Source organism: Larimichthys crocea, chromosome XX (genome assembly GCF_000972845.2).
Source record: "Larimichthys crocea isolate SSNF chromosome XX, L_crocea_2.0, whole genome shotgun sequence".
NCBI classification, from domain to species: Eukaryota; Metazoa; Chordata; class Actinopteri; family Sciaenidae; genus Larimichthys; species Larimichthys crocea.
Genome location: NC_040030.1, coordinates 9,705,221 through 9,732,422, shown reverse-complemented (window position 1 = coordinate 9,732,422; position 27,202 = coordinate 9,705,221). Strand labels below are relative to the sequence as shown.

General features: G+C 40.7%; 1 protein-coding gene and 13 non-coding genes across 15 annotated transcripts in view; 5 read left to right on the top strand and 9 right to left on the bottom strand.

Moving 5' to 3' along the window:
- wnt5b (wingless-type MMTV integration site family, member 5b) overlaps positions 1-23,179 on the bottom strand; it is a 77,536-nt gene extending 54,357 nt beyond the window's left edge. The window contains exon 1 of one of the 2 annotated variants that reach the window (XM_019264125.2): positions 22,505-23,179. The gene's annotated coding sequence lies outside the window, so the exon portion shown is untranslated. The remainder of the gene's footprint in view (positions 1-22,504) is intronic. The other variant, XM_019264124.2, reaches the window with a different exon arrangement.
- trnal-caa (transfer RNA leucine (anticodon CAA)) lies at positions 18-128 on the top strand. The gene is made up of 2 exons: positions 18-55; positions 83-128. It is a non-coding gene; the product is annotated as a tRNA-Leu (tRNA).
- trnak-cuu (transfer RNA lysine (anticodon CUU)) lies at positions 1,434-1,506 on the bottom strand. The gene has a single exon. It is a non-coding gene; the product is annotated as a tRNA-Lys (tRNA).
- trnak-cuu (transfer RNA lysine (anticodon CUU)) lies at positions 1,753-1,825 on the bottom strand. Its single transcript has one exon. It is a non-coding gene; the product is annotated as a tRNA-Lys (tRNA).
- Positions 1,998-2,108, bottom strand: trnal-caa (transfer RNA leucine (anticodon CAA)). The gene is made up of 2 exons: positions 2,071-2,108; positions 1,998-2,043 (listed from the first exon to the last, which is right to left on the bottom strand). It is a non-coding gene; the product is annotated as a tRNA-Leu (tRNA).
- Positions 2,909-3,019, bottom strand: trnal-caa (transfer RNA leucine (anticodon CAA)). Its single transcript has 2 exons — positions 2,982-3,019; positions 2,909-2,954 (listed from the first exon to the last, which is right to left on the bottom strand). It is a non-coding gene; the product is annotated as a tRNA-Leu (tRNA).
- On the top strand, positions 15,325-15,397 carry trnak-cuu (transfer RNA lysine (anticodon CUU)). The gene has a single exon. It is a non-coding gene; the product is annotated as a tRNA-Lys (tRNA).
- trnak-cuu (transfer RNA lysine (anticodon CUU)) lies at positions 15,795-15,867 on the top strand. Its single transcript has one exon. It is a non-coding gene; the product is annotated as a tRNA-Lys (tRNA).
- Positions 16,263-16,335, top strand: trnak-cuu (transfer RNA lysine (anticodon CUU)). The gene has a single exon. It is a non-coding gene; the product is annotated as a tRNA-Lys (tRNA).
- trnak-cuu (transfer RNA lysine (anticodon CUU)) lies at positions 16,731-16,803 on the top strand. Its single transcript has one exon. It is a non-coding gene; the product is annotated as a tRNA-Lys (tRNA).
- A 239-nt stretch (positions 23,180-23,418) lies between the features above and the next one.
- Positions 23,419-23,529, bottom strand: trnal-caa (transfer RNA leucine (anticodon CAA)). The gene is made up of 2 exons: positions 23,492-23,529; positions 23,419-23,464 (listed from the first exon to the last, which is right to left on the bottom strand). It is a non-coding gene; the product is annotated as a tRNA-Leu (tRNA).
- A 335-nt stretch (positions 23,530-23,864) lies between these two features.
- Positions 23,865-23,977, bottom strand: trnal-caa (transfer RNA leucine (anticodon CAA)). Its single transcript has 2 exons — positions 23,940-23,977; positions 23,865-23,910 (listed from the first exon to the last, which is right to left on the bottom strand). It is a non-coding gene; the product is annotated as a tRNA-Leu (tRNA).
- A 448-nt stretch (positions 23,978-24,425) lies between these two features.
- Positions 24,426-24,536, bottom strand: trnal-caa (transfer RNA leucine (anticodon CAA)). The gene is made up of 2 exons: positions 24,499-24,536; positions 24,426-24,471 (listed from the first exon to the last, which is right to left on the bottom strand). It is a non-coding gene; the product is annotated as a tRNA-Leu (tRNA).
- Positions 24,537-25,294: 758 nt separating this feature from the next.
- On the bottom strand, positions 25,295-25,405 carry trnal-caa (transfer RNA leucine (anticodon CAA)). Its single transcript has 2 exons — positions 25,368-25,405; positions 25,295-25,340 (listed from the first exon to the last, which is right to left on the bottom strand). It is a non-coding gene; the product is annotated as a tRNA-Leu (tRNA).
- Between the last annotated feature and the right edge of the window lie 1,797 nt (positions 25,406-27,202).

Here is a 27,202-nt window from a genome sequence, read left to right as displayed (position 1 = left end):
AGACCTCCCTCGTAGTTGTCAGGATGGCCGAGCGGTCTAAGGCGCCAGACTCAAGGATTCACTCCTTCCATAGCAATGGGACTTCTGGTCTCCAGATGGAGGCGTGGGTTCAAATCCCACTCCTGACAAACTAATTTTCGTTTGTACTGCATTAACTTGAATGGCTTAATTAACTGTACAACTAACTACAGAGTTGTCAGCTCAATTTTCTCTTGTGACAAGGTGAAAATCTTTAGTAAACATGCATAGATGGATTGATTGATTAGCTGGGAGTTGAGCTGTAAATTCTAGACAGGTATGCACTGAGGGTCAGAGGTGAGGGTTCACATACACACACACACACACAAACACACACAAAGCTATGGGAGTTCAACTGGAGGTTAGACCTTCAGGCTCCACGGCTCAAAGAGAGACAGAGGGAGAGAATTCATAAGTAGCTGATTCAGCGTGCTATTCACTGGTGTGATCACTGCAGATGCAGGAGAAAAAGGGAAGTAGGAATTTTTCAATATAATGAATAAAGGGGTACAAAATGAAAAACAGAGACTAATGGTGTAAAATGTGGTAGTTTAGCGGGAAATGATTTTGTCATGGAAGACAAAAAGAAAGACAGCAAGTACTGAGTGAGTAATAATGACTCCTTTACAGCTCAAGCGACAGCTGAAGATGTTACTATGTCTCCAGACTGTCTCTCGTACAAACACTAACACACAGGGCCCTGACCTTGCTGATGGCAGCTGTTGACGTCACTCTCTGCCCCATCCGGAGATACAAACTCTCCACTATGCACACACACACTGGATAAATAGGATTATACAGAGAATAAATCCAGGCCAAACCCCAAAATGATGCATAATACATACAACTACATATTAAAGTCTATTTATTTATTTGACCCTAAATTAGTCAAACATACTTAAATTCAATCTGATCAAGAAACAGCTCCATTAATAACTGTTAAAAGCACAAGATGACATTCTGTACCTGATATATTTTTACTGCATTAAAACTCTGCACTGAACATTTGAATGAAGAACGTGACAATGAGTCTTAGTACCTGTTTTTTTTCTGTATTACCGCTTCATTCTACAGTTAAGTTACCTGATACACTAACATGTATTTCAGGATCATTATGAAATTGTTTATTGAATTGGCCAAGACTGGATTGAAGGTATTTCACATCATTCCAAAAACTCCCTCACCCAACGTGGGGCTCGAACCCACAACCCTGAGATTAAGAGTCATGGTCTACCGACTGAGCTAGCCAGGCTTAAAAAGTAGAGGAAACACGTATGATTTCGAAATCCTTTACAATTTCTTGGTTTTGTAATAGCTCGGCGGATGATGATTACATTGGTGGTCTAGTTGGGCTGTAGTTGCGTGTGGATCATTTTGGAGTTTAATTGCTGAAGTGCTAAACCTTAAAACACTAACGCCCAGCGTGGGGCTCGAACCCACGACCCTGAGATTAAGAGTCTCATGCTCTACCGACTGAGCTAGCCGGGCCTGAAACCATAAAAAAATGGGTCCAATTTCAGAATCCTTTACAATTTCTCTGTTTTATAATTCCTACCATCATGAAAAACAATAATTGGGTATCCTCACAAAACTTGCTTCACCCAAAACGCCAGTATTTGGTGTGTCAACTAATGTGAGCCATTTTTTCTGCAATGACGGATTGTATTGTTGGTCTAGTTTTGTGTGGATCATTTAGGAGTTTACCTGCTAAACTGCTCAAGCTTAAAACACCAACGCCCAACGTGGGGCTCGAACCCACGACCCTGAGATTAAGAGTCTCATGCTCTACCGACTGAGCTAGCCGGGCTTGAAAATAAGAAAAAAATGGGTCTGACTTTCAGAATCTAGCCAGGCCATGGTAAACATTTTATCTTTTACTTACTGCGAGATTGCTCATTATAAAACAAAATAATTCTCATTAAAATGTGATGATTTGTCAGGACATTTTTATCATAAAGTACATGCAGAAATAAAAGATATGTCAGGAGTGGGATTTGAACCCATGCCTCCATGTGGAGACCAGAAGTCCCATTGCTTAGGAAGGAGTGAATCCTTGAGTCTGGCGCCTTAGACCGCTCGGCCATCCTGACAAGCTCAGCTCTAAGGTCTCAAAATTTAGGTTTCCAGGTTTATAGATTGACCTGACTCTACCGACTAAGCTAGCCGGACTATAAAGCAATGAGTCATACTACAAAAAAAGAAAAATATCAGGTCATGAGACAGGTTTATCATTCAAAGTTGCCGGATTTAATCAGGAGACTATCCAACAGATTATCTATAATTATAAAGACAAAAGGTTCTCACAAGCTACATGGCTGAAGATGAATGAGATGTGACAGAACAAGCTGTCTCTGAAGGACTTTGGTTTGGTTAATTCTCTCATCTATAAAACAGCAGCAGTTTTATCCAACACAGTGACTGCATATGAATAACAGCCACATACATGTTAAAGGAGAGCAACTTAAGTTCCAAAAGTAAAACTCATCAGCTCATTCAAAGGCACTAAGAAGGTTACTAGGATTTAAAAAACTCAAAGGAAGGCAGAGTGGACAGTAATGTTACAAAGCACGGTGGGCCTTTTAATAAAAATGATTACGTTGGTGAGTAGTAGGTCAATCTTAAAAGCACTTCTGTGACTTCTGTGATCTTATTTATGTTTTATGTATTTACTTAAGATTTTATACCTTGCCACACATCCAGAAATTTTACAGCAATGCTGGCAGATCAGATGAAGTCTGAACATTTAGGTACCAACTCAGCTCAGTTGCTTTATGAACGTAATACAAAGAAATGTTGCATTATTTACTGCAGGTAGTTCAATATAATTAATTAAGCTTTAAGGGTTAATGCAAATACATCTGAGACCTGTAGACAAAAACAAAATGCACTCTGTCAGGAGTGGGATTTGAACCCACGCCTCCATGTGGAGACCAGAAGTCCCTTTGCTTCGGAAGGAGTGAAACCTTGAGTCTGGCGCCTTAGACCGCTCGGCCATCCTGACAAGCTGATTTCCAAAGTCTGAATATGGCAGAAATGGAACAAAAATATTTATGACAGGAGCTTTAACAGTGTTCTTGCTGAAATGAGTTACTGTAACTGTAATGATCTATCTATCTATCTATCTATCTATCTATCTATCTATCTATCTAATAGACAAATGGATGCACTGATGAATGAATGAAAACACTGATAGGTGAAGGATGGTTGAAGGATGGAGGAGGGGTTTTGACGTCTTTGATCCTCCCAGCAGAAATAATCAACAAAGCCCTGGAGCAGGCCATCTAGGCCTAAATATGTGTGTGCGTCTGTTTGGTGCGTGTGTGTGTGTGTGTGCGCCGTGGGGTTTTGTGGCTACATGCCAAGACCAGCTCCCACCAGGAGATAGATCAAAGACTCTCTCTCCTCTTTTTCTCTCTACCTCTATCGACCTCTCTCGCTCATATTTCTCACACTCCCCCCCGCCTCCCCTTCCCTTCCCTCTCTCGCTCTCTCCCTCTAGAAAACTCTCGTTATTGCTTTTCTTGATTTCTTCAGCATTCTCTCACTTTTGTTTCACCTGAGAGCAGAGAGATGAGAACAGTTCCCTGTGCAAAACGGAAAAGAAAAGAAAAAGAAAAAAGACGAACAGAGCAAAGCAACAAAGAGAAGAAAAAGAAGTAAAAGAAAATGTAAAAAAATGCTGCTTGGACACACACACACACACACACACACACACACACCTGCCAGAACAATTGCTCCTATGACAACCTGGCACACCAAGAGGGCTTTGAAGCACAGGTCAGTAGTGTGTGTGTGTGTGTGTGTGTGTGTGTGTGTGTGAGTGTGTGTGTGATAGCGTGTTTCAGGCTGTTCTTCTTGTTTCGCTTTAAACTGGACAAATCTCATGACAACACTTAAATTTCACACGCACAGTTCAGATTGAATTAGCCCATTAAAAAAAGAAGAAGAAAAAAGCCACACACCACACAGAACGTCTGCTGTTTCAAATTAAAAGCTCCACTGAGATTGAATTTTCTTATCACTGATGTTTCAAAATAAAGCACTGTTGTTAATCCACTAATCAAATCTAAGGCGTGCTTTACCATTGGTTCACAGTCTGGTCCAGATCATTATGTCCTAACTGAGACAATGTTTGTGGCCTTTTCGCATAACGCTGTGTTCACGATACAGTGTGTACTGCTGCAGTGCCCTTGTGCCCAATGCATGAAAGACTTATAGTACTTAGCTTGGCTCAGGCTCCAAAAACACCAGATCCTACATTTCCCATAATGCAGCTCAACACTGTCTCTTCATTAGAGCTTCCTTGCCTGTAAAATGCTCATGTCCTTCAAACTCCATGCCCCCAATTTGTCACACACGCTATCTGTTATAAATTTATACTCTCCAAGCCCGAGCCTGATGACGTCTTTAGGGGTTACTTTTTCAGAAAACTCCCTGCAGAGCTACAGAACAGGCTAATTTGTACTCGGCTATGACAAGTGAGCTGATCTTGATATTGAAAATCGGTGGTATGCCACAACCTGCCCTCTAAATCCATGTTGAAGTTCAATACTGTATCTCTAATACTGAGAGGAGTAGAATTTGAGGTTTGAGGGGCTAAATGTTCACACCAGTACTTTAAAAATATATTAATTCAATAAAAATTTGTAAGGTGAAGACACTGGATTGCATTTTTTCTGGTTTGCATCAGGGCTGGGGACCTTTGTTGCATTCAATACGGCTCAAAACATGAAAAACCCTTAAATACCAAAACCAACCAGTGTTAGAATGACATTCAACCCTGCTTAGTCATGAATTTAGGTTGGACAACATAATGATGCACTTAGATCAGGATGTAAATCATTGTATTTGTATTATTTTTTATTTTATTTTTTAAGAGTCAGATTAATAATAATGTGGTAGTGTTAAAAATGTACTTTCACACTTACATGACAGCTGCTGCTGCAAAATGCAAAACAAAGTCACAGTCAAAGACGTGTATGTTTAATGGAATAGCAGCATCTCACGGCAGCTTGTGATGCTCACAGTAAGCGTCAGCGCTCTTGAACGTTCTCCTGGATGCTGTTTGCGCTGCGTTGTTACTGATCTGGGAACTGAATCTCATTTGCACTCTGTGTATGTCTGCATTGTGCATAACATCATCAGCTAAATGTCTAAAAATGTAAATGTAATTGTGGAGATAACGTTATTTTTCCTATCGAGACTCACAGAATGCTGCGCTTACATGAGCCAAGCCCATCGCTGTTTGTCATTAAACCAACTCACAGGGACTTCGCAAACAAGGACTAAACTTCCTCTCTGTATCTCTTTTTCCTCTATCCATCTTTTTTCATGTCAGCAGCAGCTTGCAGGTTGGACATATTTTCTCTCTTTCTTTCTGTCATTCTTCATATGCAAATAGGCAACTTAATCTCACTCCCACAATCCCAATCAGTCCCTTCTCTCTTTTCTGTCCTCCTTTACACCATCCCTGCTCTCCTGTCTTGTCCCATATTACCTCTTTAGCTCTGTCATTCAGCTTTCTCTCTCTCTCTTTCTCTCTCTCTCTCTCTCTCTATATCCCTCTGGACCCCCTTTCCTCCCATCGTTCCCTCTTTCTCTCCACCATCTTTCCTAGCTCTCTTTGCCATCCATCCCTCTCTGCCGTGTTTTTTCTCCCTCATACACACACTCTCTCTCTCTCTAGCACTAGTCATTCTACTTATAGCCTCGCCATAAATCAACCTGTCATTCTCCGTCATGCTCGCTGGATCTCACTGGGGCTCACACACACACACACACACACACACACACACACACACACACACACACACACACACACACACACACACACACACACACACACACGGTAAGGGATAGCGATTCGAGCCCACACATACACAAGCTCAAACACAGGCACAGACATACAAAAGCTGGCAAATATTAAGACTCACACATCACACAAATTGCAAATACAGTACACGTGTATAGACTCTTCAGTGCAAAGAAAATGTAGACCATCCAAAGACACTCAAGATTGATTGAGAGGAAAACAGAGATGTAGGTAAAGGTAACAGAGAAATGCCCACCTGTCCTTGTACCACACACACACACACACACACACACACACACGCACACACACACACACACACACACACACAAACACACAGCAGCTGAAATAATGTCCATAGCCCTCCAGGCTCCGGCTTTGCCCAACCATCTCCTTAAATTCACCTCCTCCTCCTCCTCTGTCTCTGTTCTGTGTAAAATACGATTTATTGTTATGGATTACATGATTTTGCCTAATGATAACTGTAGATATTTTATAGTTTTTTAAACATTTCCTTATTTTTATGTAGCACATCACAATGCTGTCTACATTGCCTGTACTGATTGCTACCTTTCGCTGAGTGATAAAGTAATTGAGACAGTAAAGTGGCAGAATGATGTTGAATTATTGAGGTGTGTTTTTTTAGCAAGAAGCTGTCCTTGTGTTTCTATTTTGCTCATGACATGAAAATAGTTGTGATACAGTAACTAATACATTTCTTTTGAAACATAAAGCCAATCAGATTCAGTTTTATTAACCACATTTATTTTGCCTCAATATTCATTTTCAGCCTCCTACATCCTGGAAGATGTATTTTTTTAACCATTTATAGGCATTTTGCTGATTCGCCCATGCCCTCCACCAAAGAGCACCATCTCTTGAAGCCAAGTAAATTTAGCCTGATATAACAAATCACATATTTGCCTCAAGGGGCTTTAAAATGTGTACAGCAGACAACACCCTCTATCTTCTTAGACCGTTGATCTGGATTGGGAAAGAAACTCTGAAGAAACTTCAGGAAGAGCAACAGACAATGGATCCCTCCCCCAGTGAAGCACATAATGAGACACCTTGACTTTTTAAAAAATATTTAACCAAAGCTAACCAATCATTTTGTAAGCCTAAACCAACAATACATGGGTTGTAACACATGAACTCCAGTCTCTGGTGTCTAAGTCCTGTTCTTTGTCTGCCAAATCCTCCACCATGGCCTCCTCCCTATGATTTCTCTGTATAATAAGGATGTCACACTTTCTGGATCGGAAAAAACATTTCAGGCAATTTGATACAATTCCACCAATTCCAATTCCTCCACATCACATTTGGCAATGGAAATTAGCAGCGTATAAATGTACTGTGTAACAGATAGAGTTGTTCTTTCCACATTTGCCTCTTTTTGCTACTGACTTCAAATTTTCTCTGCTTTCCTTTCTCGTCTGTATCAGACTCTCCTCTTTTCTTGTTTTTTTTCTACCCAGATCAACATCTCCTCTTCGTTCTCCCCTTCTACCTCTTCCCCGTCTCCTAGCTCTCCATGACCAATGCAAGAGCCTCATAAAGACCCTTAGGAGTCAGAGGATTTCATGGGGCTTTGTGTGTCAGTCTGTGTGTATGTGTTAGTGGAAGACAGCACATGTGGCATGCAAGGTCACGTAATCCTGTGGCCTCCAGATACTGTTATTGACACACACACACAGTGCTCTATGACCTGCACTGACCTTGCATGCACAGATTGTGCATGAACACGCACACACGCAGATGTCCTCGTACAACCTACAATGCCCTCAGTCTTATCAAGAATACAAACAGTAGAACAGATACTTTCTGGTTCAAACTTGACCTGAATGCTACATTTCTGTGTCTGTTTTGTAGGATTGGACTGGTTTTATTCTATATTGTTTTTAATTGTCAACAAAAAACAAAACTTAGAATAGATTAATCCTAACAGGTATTTCCTGTGTAACCAAACCCTGATTATTCTTCTGTGCCACAGAGCTCCATTGTTGTCCAAAAACTATTAAAAAGACATCAGTGAGCCACACTGTTGCCCTGGGTGACATATTTCTTCATTATGATAAACATGGGAACTGTAGTGTGGTTCCAAACCTCCAATTCACCACCCTCATCTCCGATTTGTTCTGCGATTGGTCTGCTTTTGGGGCTATTAACCGCTGTTTTTGCCAATTTGAGTAACAATTGACCAATCAGAGCTTAGTTGGCATATTGTCTTCCTACAATGCTACCAAGCTACACTAATCATAAAACATGCATAATTACACACAAATAGTAACTGCAGAATCAACATATTTGAGCATCAAATGTATATTATGTTCAACGGTATTCAGATCATTAAATTACTGAAGAAAGTACTGCTGTGAAAATATCCACTACAATTAAAAGTGTGTTAGTATTTATGTTGTTAATTTTAACTACTTTATATATTGTTGGGTAGATTATTTTACAGCAATGCATCATGGCCTATAACATCATCATGTGTTTAGCATCCTGGGAGAACCATATATCTCTAAAACGTCACATTTTAATAAGAAAAACAGCCCTGTTTCAGCTTTGTGACAATACATTTTCCAGCCAATCTTAGAGGAATTTTAAATACTTTATTCATCTTTTGAAGTTGGAGAATTTTCTAAATCCACAAAGAAACGCTTAATCCTTCAGTTTATCACAAACATTCAACTTCAAAATCACCAAATGAGACAGGCATACAAATGTAACCTGCAAAGTGATGACTAACAGTCAAAGGTAGAGGATTAAAAAAATAAAAATACAGTATTTCTGAGATGTAGTGAAGTAGAAATATAAAGTTCCATAAAATGGAAAGACTTCCTTAAAGTACAAGTATCTTGAATTTGTATTTCAGTACACTACAACAAGTGCTCAATCTCACTCCACCATTGGTTAGGGGTAATCTGCAGCAGGAAGTAGTCCAACACACACTGGTTACTCCTGGTAATGTTTGCCAAAAAACTACAGTCCCCTGCTGATTTATGAAATTACTGAGCTTTAAAAAAATATTTAACTATGTATGTGACATAGGTATTTTTTTTAGTCAGGATCAATGGGCTTGACGATGAAGGCCACAGACAGAAAGCACTGAAAGACGGACAAGGGCTGTTCATGGGATTTGTTGACTAGAACCAAATACCAGCCTCATCCTCTAAATGTAGAACATGCAGTGCAAAAGAAAAAACACAAGCACACACAGACAAAGACATAAATACACTGATATAGATTTCCAAGGTCGCATTTCAGTATGTATCTTATACAAGTCCTTCTCTCTGTCTCTGCGCTCCACTGCTCTCCCTTCTCTTCCTCCTCCTCCTCCTCCTCCTCCTCTGTATTCTTCTCTCCTCCTCCCTTTATCTCTTGCCACTGTCTTCCTCACACACACACACACACATGCAAACACGTGTGCGCACACACACACACACACACACACACACACACACACACACACACACACAGTCTCTCCAGAGATGTGTCCATTGCTCTGACCTCTCCCTCATGGGAGAGCTGGCTGTCTGCCCGGCTCTCTCTTTTTCTCTTGCTGCCTCACACTTTCTGCTTTTGCTCTGTATCTTACTTCTTTTTCTTCTCTTTGTATCTCTCTATCTATCGATCTATCTTATTTTTCTAATCTCCTTTTGTCCATACGCCCCCCCCCCCCTCTCATCCTCCCCTCTGTTGCATGTCTCCCCTGCTCTTGCATCCTCTTATCTCTTCATCCTCTCTCCACTCGATTCCTCACTTCTTCTCATATTCCCTCTTCTCTTTCTAATGCTCTCTCCTCTTCCTACACCTCCTCTTCTCATTCCCTCCTTTAGTGTTTCTTTCTAGGCTTCCAGGGTGTTGTCGCGGCTGCAGGGCTCTGCCTGGGGCTTCTCGCCCAGCTCATGCTGCCTCTCTCTGGGCATGGTGCCCACAGAGGGTAGGCAAAGCTGAAGGGAAAGCTGTAGGGGTCTGTGTGTGTGTGTGTGTGCGTGTGTGTGTGCGCGCTTGCGTGCGTGTGTGTGTATGTGTGTTTGTCTGTATCCAGTGATGGGGAAAGAGGGTGGCAAGAAAGTGAAGAACGAAGGAAGGGTAGAGGTTGAAAGAAAATGAGAAGGGGGTTGTTGACAGAGGCAGAGAAAGAGAGAGACTGTTAGAGAAAGAGGAAACAGCAGACAAGAACAGATTTCTGTTGAGTCACGCTTTGCTGGCTGGAGTGTGATCGTAGCTACAACATTGTGTGTGTGTGTATTTGTGTGTGTGTGTATTTGTGTATTTGTGTGTGTGTGCATGAGACACAGAGGGAGGTTTTGTTTTTCCTCTATTACAGTAAACTCTGTGGCAACGTGCAAAACTCTGCTTTAAAACAACCTGGGTCTTGTATTGTTAGCTTTGGCCATCATTTCTACTGGTTAAAATAAAAGGCTTAAACTAATGATTATGAACAATGAGCCCAAGGTGATGCTGGTTTGTCCAACCAAAACTCAAAAATCCAATCAAATATTGAGCTAAATATAATCAAAGTCTAAGTATATATTCTCATTTGAGAGCTAGAACCAGTGAATTTGTGCCATTCTGGTTTTAAAAATAGATGATAAAATGATCTAAATAGCTGATCTGATGATAGCCGAACTTTTGTCTAAATCAAAAAATCATCTTATCTAATCAGCTTTAGTCTAGCCATATTATCTAAACCACTTCATTAGTATCTGAAAATGTAAAATCTGTCATTGTGCGCAAAACTATAGAAATTAGTGAAGGCAGAAATGAACAAAGATGGTCAAAAATAAATGGTGAATAGATGGTAAAACTCATAATATATTATTGCCCTGCTGTTGGATTAGTTTTTAGGGATGTTATTGTGTTCTGAGATCTCAGCAATTATATTTTGTGATTTCTACTTATGGGCGTGAAGGCCAAAACTACAAAAATAAGAACCAAGTTGTAATAGACCATAATTATCCTTTAAAATTCCTGAATCATTATGCTTGGTATGAGCATGACCAACAAGAGCCACTGTGTGCGTCAGCGTGTTTGTGTCTGAAAATGATGCTGACAGCACACGCACAACCCGCACACACACACACACACACACACACACACACACACACACAGTGACAGAGAGAGCATCAGCACACCTGAACCCAGCTGCATGCAGAGAACAACAATTCCCCTGCTGGTCACTAATGGTGCAGCCCTGCTGGAGTGGAAGCAAATGGCCTGGACCCAACCAAGCATGGGGAGGGGGTGGAGAGGAGTGTGGTAGTGGTCAGATGGAGGGAGAAAGAAAGTGAGGAAAAGTGAGATAATGGGAAGAAATATAGCAGTGCCTCGTGAAATTAATTTGGCGAAAAAAAAACCCCCAAAATAAAAGTCTTTACATGAAAGATGGAGAGAAATGAAGAATGACGTGGGGGGAGAGTGTTTAAAATGTCACCTCTCATCATTTATCTCCTGACTTTTTACCTCCAAACCTTCTCTTTCCTTCACTTTTCCTCTCTTGTCTATACACTTACTCCCTAGTCCTCCTCACTCCCTCTCCACCTCTCACCCTGTCACTCCTTCCTCTTATCTCTCTCCTTCTCCTGTCAGCAGTGAGTTTCAGTGATGTAGCGCCCTCTGTCTGTGTCCAATGTTACTACAGGAGTACATTATTAAACTTCAACAATCCTGATCAAAGGAAATATAACATTTGAGTTCACCAGTTACAAACGAGAGTTGTAGTATATTTTTTTCTTTTTGTTATGTAGATGTATAAATAATGTGACTGATGACGGCAAAGTCTTGTAAGCGCATGTAAAAAGGTGTGGCATGCCATGGAAATACAGATTTAGTCATAAAATACTTAATTTTAAAGAGGTAAATGCTAAGTAGCAAGAAGTTTAAGTTGCTGTTGCTGAAAAAGAAACACTGGCAATATAATATGCCCTTGTAGAGAGAAAGTTCATTCTTGACTTTGGAAAAAGTAGTTTGACAAAATACTCTAAGCTCAAGGTTAACTTAGCTGCTCTGTCATTGTATGCCACCATTTGTTTGTTTTTTATAACATGCAACACGAGATAAAAAAATAAAAATAAATCACACGTTTCTAAATTAATGATTTTGAATGAAACACAAACAAAAATAATGCACTGTCTAATAGAACTAGATCTGTTAATGGCTGTAATGATTTATGTTCAGAGTGACAGTTTAATGTCCATAAGGCCCTGCTGTCACGGTCTCATGTATACAGAATGTCCTTGCACCAATGCCAACAAGACAGATCCCTGTACATTTATTGAATATAATGAATAACACAATTCTGATCTCGATTCAAGCAGCGTGCACATTTGACAGACGACGTAGCAGCACAGCAGCAACAGCAGACGCTCATCTGAAATATATGCTGCTCCATGTGTTAAAATATGCAGGATGAAATTCAGGAGATACGGCAGCGCAGAAGTGTTTTTAACCCTTTTGTATCCAAAGATTAGCGGATTGTAGAAGCTTTTTCAGCAGCTGTCCAGTTTAGCCACACTCTGATAGTAGTTGCTGAAGGATTGGAGAGCATTGTTGTTTCAGCGTTCAGACTTTAAATCCCAGACTCAAACAGATTTTGTTTCTCTACCACCATCATCTATCTCATTGATTCAAACACAACACAGACAGAGATTCAGCAGATTTATGAAAAGGATGCTTGTTTGAGGCTCTGAGAAATGCCAAGTGCTCTCTCTTGCTGAGACAAAACAAACTCTGATGTTATTAAAGACAAGGGTGGAAAGAGTGCTAAAATAGCTTCCTCAAGTAGCAGGGCTGTTCACTTTACTCACATCAAGGCAGTGATCCCCTCAGAACAACCTACCCTCCAGGAAATGAGTAGTGGACAATTCTGCAAACCCAGGATTTTGTCATTTTTTAAATTTGTTAGTCCAGGATGCATCCAGAGATGTTATATTCTAGCCTTACAATAAAATGTAAAAAAAATTATCTACCTACATTTTACTTTTAATAAGCTGGTTAGGGATATTGTATAGCCTGAAATATGGACAAATATTACTTAAAACTCATAATTTTTACATAATCTTTCATACTCCATCAAAACATTGAGGCACTATGAGCAGAAGAACACAAAATGACATTGTGACACTGCTACGTCACCAGAAAACCACAAGAGCCTTTTTTCTTTTTGTCTGAATTTAGCTTAATTTTGTTGATTTAATATTCACTACCGTATCTTTTTAGGGCAGTGATGATTGACTGGAGGTATATACATTTAATTTGCTTTGATAAATTATCATATCATGTACATTTTCCATTCAATCACCTGGACAAGAGGGCAGCATCTAGGAGTTTCAAATTAGGTTGGGTTTTCAACAGGGTAAACTAGAGAGTGCACTGTTTCTTAAATTAAAGTAGACTTACTGACTTCAAAATACACGCAAAAACTACTAAGTTACACCAAAGTGATTACTTGTAATTGCTTATTTTCTTTCCCCACCGATTAAAGAAACACTTTCATCATTCCAGGATTTATGTGATCAACTGCAGTCCATGCTGGATGTTCAGTGTACAGTGTAAAGGAGCTCAGCATCATAAAACCACAGTGAAACAGAACAGACATAGGTGAAACAGCAACAGTGTCATCGCTACAGAAAAAGCTCATTTGGCAAAGAGCCTATGTCCTCTTTTAACGCAATGCAGTGCTCTGCACCTGTCAGGCCAATCTACAGCAACCTCAGCTACAGTCCGTACACTTATTAATAAATCATTTCAGCCAATCAGTGATGGATGTGTTTTGAAGAACAAAAAAATGTGTGTGTTTGTGGATCAATGTTGTCTGCCTCTATCTCTTTTTTTTTTCCAGACAGCTGACTAATGTTTCGTCGATTCATCTGCTGCACACACACACCGACATGAGATGTGGGAGAGATAAAGCAGAGAGGATGGTCAGAGGAGAGAAATGAGAGAAAGGAGACAAAAAAGAGACAAATAAAGGATTGACAACAGATGATTGAAAAAAGAACGAGAGCTAGAGAGAATAGGAGAGTGGTTATAGCTTGCAATCAGAAACAAGATAGTGGGAATAGATTTAATTTGATGCTCTCTCTCTTCTTCTTCTTTTGTGTGTGTGTTGACAGATTTGGTATTGCTTCAGTTTGGAGACTGGCTACAGAAAAACACACTCAGTAATTATCTAGAAAGAGCACCTGGGCACTGGGAATCTCATTATATTATAACCAACCCTCCAACACACACGGGAGAGGAGAAAAAAAAAGGAAAGAAAAAGAGTGGAATCAGACCAGAAAGGGAGATAGTTGAGGGAAGAAGAGAGACAAAAGATGAGAAAAGAAATCAGAAGAATTCAAGCACAGCCAAACCACAGAGAAACCTTTCAAGTTGCTAATGTGTTTGCTTAAAACTCTGTTGTAAGAATTTCTGGATCAGACATGATATTATATGTGGAATGACTCGCAAACAATAAAACTCAGGGATTTTGAAGAATAATTTGCTGTTTCTCTATCAGTCTTTATTTCATGCGGTCTATTCAGAGACCTTTATTGATACATTTCTCCACACCCTGTTGTAAAGCAGGAGTGACTGTAAAGTGATCAAAACGAGGCGTGCTTGACAAAACCACAAATAAGATGAACGTTTCAACTGAATTTACTCATTTTGTTTCTACTCTCTCCATCAATGTTCTTTGATCTGTTGTAGTAGCAGACAATGACCAGTAAGAGGCAGCGTTTCCTCTCATCTGACTGACCAAAGATGTTCTCCATCGCTGTTTTATTGCCATCATCATTCTCTCTTTCTCTCTGTGTCTGGACTTCAATTTTCATCTACCCTTATTTCAACCCTCTCATTCCACACACACACACGGACTGCTCACTATCACCTGTTTTTGCCCAACTGCGTTGCCTCTGCAATGAGTATGCTCACCCTGCGTAAATGTGTGAGTCAGTGGCTGTGTGTGTGTGTGTGTGCTGTCATTGCTGTGTTTTGACTTACCAACAGTGATAATGTGAAATGATTTACAATGGGTCAACACAGTGAGAGAGACCAAGACACAAAGTCAACGCCCAGAACCCTGTCACGCCATCTAAGAACATGTAGTAGGAAGTATTTAACCATAAAAACATGTAACGTTATACCATCGAACAAAAGTCACTGATACAAAACAGAAGGCATATCAAATTACACTAAATACTTGAATAGTTCGACATAGCTCAGTAAAGGTGAGGAGTTTGATGTGTTTGTCAGCTGTCTCCGAATCCAGCGACTTTTACAGGATGATTCAGCAGAACCAAGGGTACACAGACTACGTTGATTTGTTGTCAACATTATGCCAGAGATAGGTTTCGAGGCTCATGGTAGGCACTGGTGTTTTTGGCTGAGGCGAGCAGCAAGTTTTGTGACGATACCGAATGATTGTTTTTCAGGATGGTCGGTAATTATAAAACAGAGAAGTTGTAAAGGATTCCGAAATCGGAGCCATTTTTTCTTGATTTCAAGCCCGGCTAGCTCAGTCGGTAGAGCATGAGACTCTTAATCTCAGGGTCGTGGGTTCGAGCCCCACGTTGGGCGTTGGTGTTTTAAGGTTGAGCAGTTCAGCAGGTAAACTCCGAAAGGAGCCACACGAAACTAGAACACCAATACAATCCATCATTGCAGAAAAAATGGCTGACATTAGTTGACACACAATTCTAAAGGACAACAACACACCAATCAGCTGTCTCCCCGAATCCAGTGACTTTTACAGGATGATTCAGCAGAACCAAGGGTACACAGACTACGTTGATTTCTTGTCAACATTATGCCAGAGACAGGGTTCGAGGCTCATGGTAGGCACTAGGGTTTTGGGTAAGGCAAGCAGCAAGTTTTGTGACGATACCGAATGATTGTTTTTCAGGATGGTCGGTAATTATAAAACAGAGAAATTGTAAAGGATTCCGAAATCTGAGCCATTTTTTCTTGTTTTCAAGCCCGGCTAGCTCAGTCGGTAGAGCATGAGACTCTTAATCTCAGGGTCGTGGGTTCGAGCCCCACGTTGGGCGTTGGTGATTTAAGGTTGAGCAGTTCAGCGGGTAAACTCCGAAAGCAGCCACACGAAACTAGAACACCAATACAATCCATCATTGCAGAAAAAATGGCTGACATTAGTTGACACACAATTCTAAAGGATAACAACACACCAATCAGCTGTCTCTGAATCCAGTCATTTTTACAGGATGATTCAGCAGAACCAAGGGTACACAGACTACGTTGATTTGTTGTCAACATTATGCCAGAGACAGGGTTCGAGGCTCATGATAGGCACTAGGGTTTTGGGTGAGGCAAGCAGCAAGTTTTGTGACGATACCGAATGATTGTTTTTCAGGATGGTCGGTAATTATAAAACAGAGAAGTTGTAAAGGATTCCGAAATCGGAGCCATTTTTTCTTGATTTCAAGCCCGGCTAGCTCAGTCGGTAGAGCATGAGACTCTTAATCTCAGGGTCGTGGGTTCGAGCCCCACGTTGGGCGTTGGTGTTTTAAGGTTGAGCAGTTCAGCAGGTAAACTCCGAAAGGAGCCACACGAAACTAGAACACCAATACAATCCATCATTGCAGAAAAAATGGCTGACATTAGTTGACACACAATTCTAAAGGACAACAACACACCAATCAGCTGTCTCCGAATCCAGTGACTTTTACAGGATGATTCAGCAGAACCAAGGGTACACAGACTACGTTGATTTGTTGTCAACATTATGCCAGAGACAGGGTTCGAGGCTCATGGTAGGCACTAGGGTTTTGGGTGAGGCAAGCAGCAAGTTTTGTGACGATACCGAATGATTGTTTTTCAGGATGGTCGGGAATTATAAAACAGAGAAGTTGTAAAGGATTCCGAAATCGGAGCCATTTTTTCTTGATTTCAAGCCCGGCTAGCTCAGTCGGTAGAGCATGAGACTCTTAATCTCAGGGTCGTGGGTTCGAGCCCCACGTTGGGCGTTGGTGTTTTAAGGTTGAGCAGTTCAGCAGGTAAACTCCGAAAGGAGCCACACGAAACTAGAACACCAATACAATCCATCATTGCAGAAAAAATGGCTGACATTAGTTGACACACAATTCTAAAGGACAACAACACACCAATCAGCTGTCTCCGAATCCAGTGACAGTACACAGACTACGTTGATTTGTTGTCAACATTATGCCAGAGACAGGGTTCGAGGCTCATGATAGGCACTAGGGTTTTGGGTGAGACAAGCAGCCAGTTTTGTGAGGTTTTGGGCTTTAGCACAAGCGAAGTTTGTGTTGCACTTTGTGAGGTTTTGGGCTTTAGCACAAGCGAAGTTTGTGTTGCACAGGTAAGAGAATAAACTTGTATAAGACACTACACAATTGCAACCAAACTAGACAAAAACTACCAACTAAATAAACCAACGACAAATCCTCATGAGATTTTCTTTCGTGTTTTACCTCTGAATATTATCCATAAAAGTCCATAATTGTTGCTTTCTTAATTAAGACATTATTATTACAATAGTCCTAATAATGCAATGTAAAATTTATGGTGAGGTGGAAAATCGGAAAGAGAGATAGAAAAAGCTGAAGAGATCAGGCTTCCCGTTGGGCACACGCTAAATAAGATTCTTGCCCCCATCTGTTCGAGTTTGTGTTCATCTATGTGTGCACGTTTGAGTGAATTAGACAGCTTTCCAACCCAGTGCAGGTGTGCTGTTGATAGTTTTATCAGTACTAGATCAGGGCTACTGAGAGGAGCAGAGTAGGGAGGAGAGGAAAGGGGAGATGGGAGGAGAGAGAAAGTCTGATTCTGTAATATCTTGGTGTTTATATGGGCTGTTCCATTCCTGACCCCTTATAGCAAGAAGCAGAGCCAAAAGACTGAATACATGCTCTCCACTTTATGTGATAACATCTTAGTGTTCATCTAATATTCTACATCTTACACTGAAATACAATGTATTCATTCATTCATTCATTAATGAATTAAGTCCATGTCCTGAACAACTGTAACAATGGTTCACAAATAGTTCAGGCCCTAAGAACATACACTCAGGTGCCAGTTTGACAATTACATCTAATTTAAACTACTTAATCTACCCTCTGACCTAAATGAGAGATGAGGATGGACAAAGTATTGGAAGGGGTTTTCCATATACAACAATGCAATACAACAGCACCACAAACAAAATGTCCATATTGTTATACATATACTTCAACAGATTCAACAAAACAGTCCTTTGTGAAGTTTTAATTCATAGAAGGCCTGTTGATCCACAATGGACCTAATAAAGTGGGCAGTGAGAGTATTTAGAGAATACATAAAAACAGGCCTTTCAGCTCTCCACTTGACACAGCTACAGTTAACAGCACAGTCAGATAAAAATATAGTAATAAATATTAAAATGTATTTAAATTGTTTATTGTCAATTCAAAGTTACTTCTGTGCTCTTAACAATATTATGTGAATAAAATAGTTATAAGGACACCAATAAAACATGTCATCATTATGATTCACAAAGAAAATTTATTGTTGTCATTATCAGTCTGGAATACTGGATTTATCAATTAAGTCAACAGCCTTTCCTTTAGTTTTTGACCAATGCTCTGTAATTCAGGCCCCTCTGGTCTGATGCTGTGTGTCTTGTGGCCGTTTGGTCTGTGACTGTCCCCTTGTACCAGCCTGCCGGATTTATAAAATGGTTTCAGGCTCTATAAAGTGCCCAATAAACCACTTTTACTATTAGTGTAGGACACTGTTAGCATAGAGCTTGTGACCGCTACCACTGACCATACACACACTCACAAAAAACACACAAACACACAAGCAGGGACGGTCACATACTTCCTGGTCAGACACATTTGAGGGTTGTTGGAGTCAGGACCTCTGCCAAACTCTAACCCCATGTCACCCCACCCTGCCGCCCCAATGACATCACTACATAACCCCGAACCACCGGCCCAATAAGGCCTAAAACACGCACACACACACACAGACACACACGTGCCTCCGCCGCGAGTGCAGAAAGCACAGACACTGTAACAAATACCACAGGGTCACATTTTGGGTGAACACATACATGCAGAAATGCACAGGATTTGACCATAATGACTACTGCATGGCCACACTGCATTGTTAAGACACACACACACAAATGGAGAAGCTTAAGTGCAGGCTGCTGCCTCTGAGTCAAGTCGTCAACTTGTATTACAGTACGCTTTCAAGTGGCTGAAACATTTTAGCCAATATTAAGAAGGCCAATCATAAAAAATAAAGTATTTATCCATCGGCAACTTGTCTCTATTATTATAGCATGTACAAAAAAGTCTCATGATTGATTAATCTGATGATTATTTTCTCATCTCATTGATTAATCATTTGGTCAACAAAATGTCGGAAAATCGTGAAAAATAGTGATCAAAAGTTTCCAAAGTTGTGGCGTGTGCAAAACCCACAGAGCGAAAGGGATAGAGAGAGAGAGACAGAGAGAGAGAGAGAGAGAGAGAGAGAGAGAGAGAGAGAGAGAGATTGAATTTACAAATCATGCAAGTAAGAGAAAAGCAGCAAATGCTTGCTTAGTAGTCGACTTAAACAATCAATCTGTTTTCAAAATAGTTACAGATTAATTTTCTGTGCATATATTAATTGTTTCCACCCCATTTACAATATAAATAAAAAAACAATCAAACCTGGAGTAACACCTTCGTGAAAACGTTTACGCGACTTCTCCCATAGAACAAATAGCTGCAAACAACACACACACAAGCTGGCCAATGTCACACACTGTCCTGGGAGGAAATTCCCAGGATTCAAGTCATCCAATCAGAGACCAGCATTTATAATACGGGCTCTTCAACTGGAGAGCTGGAGAGGCTATCCTCTTCACATGGACCACCATCTGCGTGTGTGTGTTTAGTCATTAGTGCTCCCAGTGGGTTAAAATACACACATGTTACACACTCATGTAATGCATCCAGTGTTAGACACCCCCCCCCTCCTCAGACACTTGAAATGCACACACACATTTGCAGACAGAAACACACTTAATGGTGTGTCTAAGTGTCCCATTTTAAGCTGCTTTCATGCTGATTTTTCACTTTGTGAAATGTGCACTTAACGGCCACTTTCACAGTGTTGTTAAATCAGAAAGTATTCCCTTATTTCCAAATCCATTGTGTCTGAACATGTGGGACACACACTCAGACTTTACAATACACTCTTGAATGACCTTGAGTATCCATTGATGCTTGCAGACATCCCATCTTCTCAAATATCTGGTGTGGAGACATGCATACACACACACACTTACTCCTTCCCTAATTACAGAGCCCTGAGGGACGGGACACTCAAGCAGCACTTCAGTGTTTGGTTAAAGAAAAGGTCTTTCTCACCCTTTAGAGGGCAGACAGACAGAAAAAAACAAAACAGAAAATGTTCAGAATACAGATTTGATGATGCTAAACACATTTATGAATCCTTTAACTGTCCTCATTAGAAACAAATCATTACTTAGTGTAAAACCATATGTTTCCTTATTCATAACAACCTTTACACCAACTCAGACAACCAAGGCATGCTTGAGTTTATCTAATGGGATTTGAAAGAGCAATATAAGCCCCAAAACTGTTCACTCTGACGCAAGATTTTTATGCGACAATGGTAAAATGGTAATTGTGTACAACATTAACAAAAAGTAAAATTCTGACAAACATCGCATCATCCGACATGAAACAGGGTGAAGTGAACGACAGGCAGAAAAGAAAAGAGAGAAAAATGTCATGACTGAAGCAGCGAGAGGGAGGGCAGAGAAAGAACAGAAGTGGACTTGGTAGACAGGGAGGGAGGAGGAAGAGAGATTATCTCTCTCTAATGGCTAACTTGTTGACAGCAACACTTTTCACCACCTCTATCTACACATCTAACATTACTATCTACCCTCCACACACACACACACACACACACACACACACACACACACACACACACACACACACACACACACACACAGACAGACACTTCCTCTCCTCTTGCAGGGTTTATCAGCCTTGGCTGTCAGTCCACTCCACAGCTCAGGTGGGTTTCAGACTCTAAAACTATGAAAAAGAGCAAAAGCGAACCAGAGATGTCACCGCCAGAGATGACCTCAGCTGTCTGCCAGCTCCTCTGCAGCCATCACATCACATCTGTTATTGTGTTTGCATTTTCTATTATGTTAATGTTTGCTTTTTTAAAGCGTGCATTCCTGTGTTACTATGTCTCCCTGCTGAAAACAGGCTGAATTTCCTTTTTATGAATGTTTTTGGCTCTACTGAGAAAGACATCTCAATGATATTCCTTGATTAAATTATGCTACAAAATTGTGTTTTCATGATGACACTGCTTTTTTGCTACATGTGTACGGGACAGACAGATTTGTTTCTAGATCCAACCAAATCCTGAGCTCTCCAACTTAAACTAGAAAAACTTAAGTTCAGACACAATTTCTAATTAGTTTAGGATCTAAGAGTGTTTTATAGAGGACCTGGGGTCAGAGGTCGCTGTTTAGCCTTAATGGGTCTACTGATCTGTGGATGATTGCCAGAGAAAACACACACAAGCACAACTTCTAAATGAAAATCGCCAGACTTAAATGAACAAATACAACATGTACATGCATATTGTTAGTTTCATTCAGACATAAAAATTATTTATAGTGACGGAAAAAGTCCATAATCTAAACACACAGAAAACAGGTAATATCTTATTACAGTTTGTGTGGTGTCTGTACAAAAAACCCACCACTTTAATGTCACAAATGTGTCTGCACAGCTGACCTCTGACCCACAGCTGCCACCTCCCGAACACATCCACAAGTCATATAATAAAATGCTTCTACAGGCCAATAACCTAATGTGTAGAGCACCCCCCTCCTGCTCCCCTGTCACCAAGTTAATTTTGTGTTTATGAAACTTTCAAATTAAAGTGAACTTGTGTCCGGAGTCACAGTCAGACTTTAGATGCCATACAGCCTCTGGCACAGATGAAGGCAGCGCAACTTTTCTATATACTGAGAGAAACATTTGTGCAACATTTCGACCAAAATAGTCTTGGTCTCCACCGCAAAGCGAGAGGGCTGCCTTCATTTAGGCCAATGGGGTTGGCAGATCTCTCTCTCTCTCTCTCTCTCTCTCTCTCTCTCTCACACACACACACAGCATTTCACCACTGTCATATGGGAGCCAAAGTCATGAAATAAACCCATTCTGTAAGTAGACTATGACAACGGAAACATTGTGGGGACAAAACGTCTACAAGTTCAAGTGGAGCAAAGTCCGAAAAGCCAAGTTTAAAATAACTTTTTCACATTGACTTCAGATGTGTTGTTCAGTATGTCCTGTTCAGAGCGCGCAAACTAACTCACTACAGTGGGTGTTAAAGTTCAAATCTATCTATTTAAATCCTGCAAACTGACTGAACTTATCACAACTGTCAGGACAAAGGTGATAGAGTAAAAAACACTGTCAGAAAAACACACGAGAAAATCTCATTAGGGTTAATAAAATAAATCACACCTCTTAAATCTCTATTACAGACGTCTATAAAGTGTTTATATCTGTGTTGTATTTATTTGAGTGTGAATTTCAGATGCAATGACCCTCCTGTACTTTGTGGTATCCATTTAAAACAAATGAATGAATTTCTTCTTACCTGGTCTGCTGTGCTCAAATCCAGCTGTTGCCCAGCTCTCCAGGAAAAAGTTTCTCGTTCCACCAACCGCAGCGCTCAAGTCCGAAAAGTGTGACTCTCTGCCCGGCTTCAAAGCTGCAGACAGATCGGTGTCTTTTCTTTTTTTCTTTTCTTTTTTTTTTTTTAGAGGGAAACCCCTTCAGTCAGACACCACAGCAGCTCGCTGTAGAGCGTTCGCTGTGGCATACAAATTCTTCCAAGTAACACTTCTTTTCCTTGCTCGATCACACCAAAGTCCTTGTCTGAGTCCCAGAAAGTCGATTTAAAGTGTATAGAAGTAAAAAACGTCCTCCGGCAATCCGTGGACCTGTCAGTACCGCCACAGAAGTCCCAACTTGTTGGAAATGTAGAAATAAAGTCAGGAATAAGTGACATACGCTCTTTGTTGTGCACGACTGTGTGCGCGGTGTCCTCAGCAACAGGTGTCAGAAATAAAGTGAGATTTCTTCATGGCCATCACAAGTTTCCAAACGCTCTCCAACTAATTACGCACGGAGGGAAAAGGAGGAGGAGGAGGAGGAGAAGGAGGAGGGGGAGGAGGAGGGAGAGGGTGCTCTCCAAAGTTTTTACGCGTCGAGTAACAGAACGAGAAGTTTGAGCCGCCGAAGCAAACAGAGAGAGAGAGAGAGAGAGAGAGAGTGAAACAAAGAGCTCCAGAAGTTCACTCTGTTTTTGTGTCTTTGTGCCGTGAGACGAGTCTCCTCTGCTCTGCTCTGATGTGGAAATCCGCCTGCCCACCGGTGGAGAGAGAGAGAGAGAGAGAGAGAGAGAGGAGGGAGAGAGAAAGTTGTTTTACGCAGACAGAGACAGAAGGAAATGTGTGTCTCTTGACCATCCACCAGACAACAGAGATGAATCGTGGGGATAAAAGTATGTGTCAGGAGTGGGATTTGAACCCACGCCTCCATTTGGAGACCAGAAGTCCCTTTGCTCAGGAAGGTGTCAAGCCTTGAGTCTGGCGCCTTAGACCGCTCGGCCATCCTGACAACAGACGCGTTAATGTCGCCCACACTCAGTCTGGACTTTGCAGAAACTCGGAGTCCTTTGACTTATTCTGACTTATTATGGAGCATCTGATCTGTAGAATCATTAAATGTGGCAAGAGGGTAAATCCTGATAATCGATGAATGATTGGTCAACATAAATCAAACCAACCTGGAGCTACCGAGTAATGAAAGAAAAAAAAACATCTTATGGAATTGTAGGATTAAAGAAGATACAAGCACTCACTCATGAAATTATTGTTCCAGTTGGTAAAAGCTATTTAGTTCAGTGTGGAAGACACTGCACGTACATGGGTGAATCTTGTCAGTAAAAGCTGTGTCAGGAGTGGGATTTGAACCCACGCCTCCATTTGGAGACCAGAAGTCCCTTTGCTAAGGAAGGTCCTTTAGTCCTTGAGTCTGGCGCCTTAGACCACTCGGCCACCCTGACAACTGAATCAGAAGCAAATAAAGAAGAGACACTAATTCGTCCTTCTTGCTTAAAATAATTTTGTGTCAGTGACGACAGATTCAAAATGGTGTTTGATCTGCATTTAAACTTTGCTGCTTCATATTGCTTCTAAAAGACCAAACAACTTATTTTAATGTCAAACATCTGCTGACTGACAATCAGCTCGATACATCTCACCTGTGCAGCTGGTAGGACAGTCACTTTGGTCACTTTTCTTGTAAATAGTAATAGTCGTGTAACATTTTTAGAACAGGGATGTGTTACTGATCAGGTTATCTGAAAGCATCTAATCTAATCCGAAAAGTTTTCCCTAATTTTGTTCAGACTGGAGGATGTGGATGATATTGTAGACTGCTGTGTGTAGATACTGACCTGCTTTACACCTATTTTATCAGTCAACAATGATGAAACCTGCAGGTAAAAGCTATGTCAGGAGTGGGATTTGAACCCACGCCTCCATTTGGAGACCAGAAGTCCCTTTGCTCAGGAAGGTGTCAAGCCTTGAGTCTGGCGCCTTAGACCACTCGGCCATCCTGACAACAGATGTACAAAGTAAATCCTGATAACATTTGGTCAACATAAATCAAACCAACCTGGAGCTACCAAGTAATGAATGAAAAAACATGCCTGTGGTTATGTCTTCTTTGATTTTTTTAACATCTTTCTCAGATAAACCAACCAGTAAAACTCACAGTATTACACACAATTCATCAGTAAATTCAACATGTTTAAAGAGTTGAGGGACACCCAGTTTATTAAAAGTCCAGCATGAGTTTGCAAAGTTAGTTGACGGTTGTCAGGACGGCCGAGCGGTTTAAGGCACCAGACACAATGCGATTTCTTATCTCCAACTAGAGGTGTGTGTTCAAATCCCACTCCTGACAGAAGTGTTACCTGCAGGTTTCATCAATGTTGTTGTCAATTGACAAAATAGGAATGAACCTACACTTGTATCTTGTCTTAAAAGCACTTACATGACTTTCACTTATTGTTAAAAATGTCATGTCTCTTATAGAGACCATTTTATATCAGTGATAAGAGATTAAAAATGGTGTTTAATGTATATACTGACTTTGCTGCCTCATATTGCTAAGTCAAAATAACTTTAATGCCAAACATCTGCTAACGGACAATCAGCTTAATAGATCTCACCTAAACAGCGGGTGGAAAGTTACTTAAATGATGTTTGCATGATTTTGTTCAGATTGTAGACTGCTGCATGTAGGCACTCAGGTCAAAACTTCCTTTACACCTATTTCATAAATCAGTGTTGATGAAACCTGCAGGAAGAAAGTTTGTCAGGAGTGGGATTTGAACCCACGCCTCCATTTGGAGACCAGAAGTCCCTTTGCTCAGGAAGGAATAAACCCTTGAGTCTGGCGCCTTAGACCACTCGGCCATCCTGACAAGTGACAACCACCACTTTGTCAAACTCAATCTGCACTTTACACAAATGTTACACTGATTCCTTAATTGACAAATCTCACCTGTGCAGCTGATTCCTATAGTAAAGGATGATTGTTGCATGATTTTGTTTGTAGACTGCTGAATGTAGGAAACCTGTTTTACACCTATTTCTTAGGTCTCTTTGGTCAGGAAAGTGTCAAGCCTCGAGTCTGGCACTGTAGACCACTCGGCCTTCCTGACAACTGAAAGCTAACCCAATCTGAATTTTTCAAAACATCTTCTGCCATGTTGGATTTTCTGTTGGCACTGGTATTATTATGCAGCGAAGACACCCATAGCTCAATGTGAACCTGAATCTTATCTCTCCCTGTCACTTGGCATGGCAGCCTGGGAGATTTTTTTTTTTCTCTGAAAGCAATAAAAGTCACAGAAATGGACAGATGGACGGAGGTGGAAAGGAAGATAAAGAAAATGTCTTCGGTGTTGGTGGATGTTTGGACTGCCAGTGGCTAACAGCTTATTTTAGCAGCTCCACTCCTCTCACATTGTTTTTATTTCCTCTCAAAAGTTTTTCCTACCGCTCACTGCCTCCTTCTGTCCTTTCCATCTTGCCAGTTCTCTCCATCTACACCTCCCTCCCCTCGTTCCTCCAGTCATCCCACCTACAGCTCAGTAATTCATTTACTTTGAAAACCATTTGAATTTGTGTGCAAAAAAAGTAAACATCCAAAACAAACAAGAAACAAGTTTATGCCTTCAAACCACAACTGGAATCATTAATTATTAAGCTTGAAAACATGTAATATAGACTGAATGTTTTAAGCAGAGCTGCTGTTTGTTTTGGTCTCAGCCCTCCCTCTCCTCTCATCTCCTCCTCTCTCTGTTTTCTCTCTCTCTCCATCACCCTCTCCTTCTTTTTCTTTTCAGTCATGTGTGATGTGATGTGTGATGATTGAAACCACATCTACCCAAAGCCAATGCAAGCCTGCCCCACTTCCTCTGCAGTCACTCAATTTTTATTTCTCCTCTCGGTCTCCTGTGTGTCTCAGTCCTCGACTATATATACCGTATATACACAGTATATATGGAAAGACTGTAAGTAGATATATTTTACTGCTGCGCACATGTTCAAACGTTATCTCAAGGACATCTGTGTTTTTTGTGCCGTGAACCACCAATATCAGCAGGATCTTATCGACAATCTCTGCAAATAAAGGTGCTGTCAGTCTCCGCCCACCTGGTGCCCCCCGCAGGATAAAACAAACATCATGTCATGTCTCATCTTTACACATACTAATAGTATACAGTTAGTATTGTGTATGATTTTTTTATAGTATATGACATAATCGATCTACTGTCTGGTTTATGTTTGAATTTATTGATTGTTTTCACTGTCAATAATAGACACAAGTTAAACATGTAGAGCATGGGTATTTGTTACAGTCTGAAGTAATCGTACAACAAAATAAAAAAGAGAAAGGAAACAGAGAATGAGAAGTATACTAACAGGAAATGAGAATGATTGTGCTTTTGGACCTTAATCAAACTGTGACTTTGGGAAGCGACAATTGAACTTTATAAAACGAAAACAAAATGTTCTTCCAAAGATTGGATTATTTTTTTCCCCCCTTTGTTTTGTTTTGTTTTGTTTTGTTTTCCAGGCTGTTTCACTGCCATCCACAATTTGTTTTACAGTAATGTTTTCCAGAGTCCATCAACAGTACCCTTAAAAAAACAAGGTTAGTTAGGATGTACTTGTGACTTTTCCAGTGCAAATAGACAAATAGACAATAGCAG